The sequence below is a fragment of the Phocoena sinus genome, chromosome X (genome assembly GCF_008692025.1).
Source record: "Phocoena sinus isolate mPhoSin1 chromosome X, mPhoSin1.pri, whole genome shotgun sequence".
Lineage (NCBI taxonomy): Eukaryota > Metazoa > Chordata > Mammalia > Artiodactyla > Phocoenidae > Phocoena > Phocoena sinus.
In genome coordinates this window covers 86,995,083-87,000,027 of record NC_045784.1, presented here as the reverse complement: position 1 = coordinate 87,000,027, position 4,945 = coordinate 86,995,083, and positions in this window count along the sequence as shown.

Here is a 4,945-nt window from a genome sequence, read left to right as displayed (position 1 = left end):
GTCCCTGTTAAAATTTTATTTGTTTCTTCTTTTTTTTTTTTTTTACATCTTTACTGGAGTATAATTGCTTTACAATGGTGTGATAGTTTCTGCTTTATAACAAAGTGAATCAGTTATACATATACATATGTTCCCATATCTCTTCCCTCTTGCATCTCTCTCCCACCCACCCTCCCTATCCCACCCCTCCAGGCGGTCACAAAGCACCTAGCTGATCTCCCTGTGCTATGCAGCTGCTTCCCACTAGCTATCTACCTTACGTTTGGTAGTGTATATATGTCCATGCCTCTCTCTCGCCCTGTCACAGATCACCCTTCCCCCTCCCCATATCCTCAAGCCCGTTTTCCAGTAGGTCTGTGTCTTTATTCCTGTCTTACCCCTAGGTTCTTCATGACATTTTTTCTTCTTAAATTCCATATATATGTGTTAGCATACGGTATTTGTCTTTTTCTTTCTGACTTACTTCACTCTGTACGACAGACTCTAGGTCTATCCACCTCATTACAAATAGCTCCATTTTGTTTCTTTTTATGGCTGAGATATATTCCATTGTATATATGTGCCACATATTCTTTATCCATTCATCCGATGATGGGCACTTCGGTTGTTTCCATCTCCGGGCTATTGTAAATAGAGCTGCAATGAACATTTTGGTACATGACACTTTTTGAATTATGGTTTTCTCAGGGTATATGCCCAGTAGTGGGATTGCTGGGTCATATGGTGGTTCTATTTGTAGCTTTTTAAGGAACCTCCATACTGTTCTCCATAGTGGCTGTACCAATTCACATTCCCACCAGCAGTGCAAGAGAGTTCCCTTTTCTCCACACCCTCTCCAGCATTTATGGTTTCTAGATTTTTTGATGATGGCCATTCTGACTGGTGTGAGATGATATCTCATTGTAGTTTTGATTTGCATTTCTCTAATGATTAATGACGTTGAGCATTCTTTCATGTGCTTGTTGGCTGTCTGTATATTTTCTTTGCAGAAATGTCTATTTAGGTCTTCTGCCCATTTTCGGATTGGGTTGTTTGTTTTTTTTAATTGAGCTGCATGAGCTGCTTTTAAATTCTGGAGATTAATCCTTTGTCAGTTGCTTCATTTGCAAATATTTTCTCCCATTCTGAGGGTTGTCTTTTGGTTTTGTTTATGGTTTCCTTTGCTGTGCAAAAGCTTTGAAGCTTCATTAGGTCCCATTTGTTTATTTTTGTTTTTATTTCCATTTCTCTAGGAGGTGGGTCAAAAAGGATCTTGCTGTGATTTAAGGCATAGAGTGTCATGCCTATGTTTTCCTCTAAGAGTTTGATAGGTTCTGGCCTTACATTTAGGTTCTTAATCGATTTTGAGCTTATTTTTGTGTATGGTGTTAGGGAGTGATCTAATATCATACTTTTACATGTACCTGTCCAGTTTTCCCAGCACCACTTATTGAAGAGGCTGTCCTTTCTCCACTGTACATTCCTGCCTCCTTTATCAAAGATAAGGTGACCATATGTGTGTGGGTGTATCTCTGGGCTTTCTATACTGTTCCATTGATCTATATTTCTGTTTTTGTGCCAGTACCATACTGTCTTGATTACTGTAGCTCTGTAGTATAGTCTGAAGTCAGGGAGCCTGATTCCTCCAGTTCCGTTTTTCGTTCTCAAGATTGCTCTGGCTATTCGGGGTCTTTTGAGTTTCCATAGAAATTGTGAAATTTTTTGTTCTAGTTCTGTGAAAAATTCCAGTGGTAGTTTAATAGGGATTGCATTGAATCTGTAGATTGCTTTGGGTAGTAGAGTCATTTTCACAATGTTGATTCTTCCAACCCAAGAACATGGTATATCTCTCCATCTATTTGTATCATCTTTAATTTCTTTCATCAGTGTCTTATAATTTTCTGCATATAGTTCTTTTGTCTCCTTAGGTAGGTTTATTCCTAGATATTTTATTCTTTTTGTTGCAGTGGTAAATGGGAGTGTTTTCTTGATTTCACTTTCAGATTTTTCATCATTAGTGTATAGGAATTCCAGAGATTTCTGTGCATTAATTTTGTATCCTGCTACTTTACCAAATTCATTGATTAGCTCATGTGTCTTTTTGAATTATGTTTTTCTCTGAGCATATGCCCAGTAGTGGGATTGCTGGTTCATATGGTAGTTCTATTTCTAGTTTTTAAAGGAACCACTATACTATTCTCCATAGTGTCTGCATCAGTTTACACTACCACCAACAGTACAAGAGGGTTCCCTTTTCTCCACACCCTCTCCAGCATTTATTGTTTGTAGATTTAAAATAAAAATTTATTGGCGTATAGCTGCTTTACAATATTGTGTTAGTTTATACTGTACAGCAAAGTGAATCATCTGTATGTATACATATATCCCCTCTTTTTTGATTTCCTTCTCACTTAGGTCATCACAGAGCACTGAGTAGTGTTCCCTGTGCTATACAGTAGGTTCTCATTAATTATCTATTCTATACATAGTATCAATAGTGTATATATGTCAATCCCAATCTCCCAGTTCATCCTACCCCCCCTTTTTCTTGGTATCCATACATTTGTTCTATGTGTCTCTATTTCTGCTTTGTAAATAAGATTGTCTATGGCAATTTTTTCAGATTCCACATATATGTTTTAATATACAATAATTTTTTTTCTCTTTCTAACTTAATTCACTCTGTATGACAATCTCTAGGCCCATCCACGTCTCTACGTATGACCCAATTTCATTCATTTTTATGGCTGTATATATGTACCACATCTTCTTTATCTATTCCTCTCTTAATGGACATTTAGGTTGCTTCCAGGTCCTGGCTATTGTAAATAGTGCTGCAATGAACATTGGGGGTGCATGTGCCTTTTTGAATTATGGTTTTCTCTGGGTATATGCCCAGTAGTGAGATTGCTGGGTCATATGGTAGTTCTATTTTAGCTTTTTAAGGAATTTCCATACTGTTCTCCACAGTGGCTGTATCAATTTACATGCCTACTAACAATGCTTGAGGGTTCCCTTTCCTCCACACCCTCTCCAGCATTTATCGTTTGTATATTTTTTGATGGCCATACTGACTGATGTGAAGCAGTATCTCACTGTAGTTTTGATTTGCATTTATCTCATAATTAGTGATGCTGAGCATCTTTTCATATGTTTGTTGGAGATCTGTACATCTTCTTTGGAGAAATGTCTATTTAGGTCTTCCACTCATTTTTTGATTAGGTTGTTTGCTTTCTTTGGTATTGAGCTTCATGAGATGTTTGTATAATTTGGAGATTAATCCTTTGTCAGTTGCTTCGTTTGCAAATAATTTCTCCCATTCCGAGGGCTGTCTTTTCATCTTGTTTATGGTTTCCTTTGCTGTGCAAAAGCTTTTAATCAGGTCCCATTTGTTTATTTTTGTTTTTATTTTCATCACTCTAGGAGGTGGGTCAAAAAGGATCTTGCTGTGATTTAAGTCATAGAGTGTCATGCCTATGATTTCCTCTAAGAGTTTTATTGTGTCTGGCCTTACATTTAGGTCTTTAATCCATTTTGAGTTTATTTTTTGTGTATGGTGTTAGGGAGTGTTCTAATTTCATTCTTTTACATGTAGCTGCCCAGTTTTCCCAGCATCACTTATTGAAGAGGCTTTCTTTTCTCCACTGTATATTCTTGCCTACTCTATCAAAAATAAGGTGACCATATGTGTGTGAGTTTGTCTCTGGGCTTTCGATCCTGTTCCATTGGTCTATATTTCTTTTTCTGTGCCAGTACCATACTTTCTTGTTTACTCTAGCTTTGTAGTATAGTCTGAAGTCAGGGAGCCTGATTCCTCCAGCTCCATTTTCTTTCTCAAGATTGATATGGCTATTCACCTCTCGTATACTTTAAATCAAATCTAGATTGCTTATAATATCTAACTCAATGTAAATGCTATGTAAATAGTTGTCAGTTTGTGGCAAATTCAAGCTTTGCTTTTTGGAACTTTGTGGAATATATTTTTCAATTATTTTCCACCCATAGTTGGTTGAATCTGCAGATGTGAAACCTGTGGAAACAAAGAGGCAACTATATACACATGACCAGCACTTGTAATATAAAATAAGCTCAAGTTCAAAATGGAATGCATGTTTATACCACCTAAGGTTATGGGTGTTAGTCAGGACACCAGAAAACTAATCCTTTTGTGATCACTGTCTTTTTTCACCAGGATGGCCCAGATTAAGTTCTGGATATACAGGCCTAAAGGAGTAACAGCATGAATAAAAGACAGAAAATTAGGCCTAGACAAATCTGAAGATGTTTCATGTTCAGAATACACTGAACATTGTTTTAGAATAGCTGGTACCAGGGAAACTCTTAGACTTTGAACACATCAGGAAAATTTGCTTGCAAATTTTATGTGCAGATTCTGTTAGTGCCTCTTTCAGCATATTAAACTGAAAAAATAATGGGTGTGTCCATTTTAGAAGTTCTGAAAGAGAATACACATTGCAAGGAAGGCACATATACAGGTCATACTGCCAAGCTGTTATGTGTATTTGTTCTCCTTTTTTTGTTCTTCCTCCTTTCTATCATTCATCCAGGCATCTATAGATAAACACACGCAAGAAAACAGTATCATATTTCACTTAGGAATATATGAATATGTAATAAAACTATAAGTTCCTAAGAATGAAAAGTCAAGTTCTTTATAGTACTTACCTCTGAGGAAGAAGGAGACTAATGTAATCATAAAAAAATTCAAAGTGAGTTTCAACTGCATATGTAATGTTTTATATCTTAAGTTGAGTACACAGAAGCCTGTTTTATTCTTTTCTGTAACTTTTTGAATATCTGAAATATTTAATAACAAGTAATGTTTCTATGAGCTTTAATTTTGATTTTTAAAATGATCCATACAAATTTAGAAAAAGTGGAAAACACAGTAAAGTACAGAGATAAATATGTAACTAATCAGTAACACTAACACTCATTAATTTTT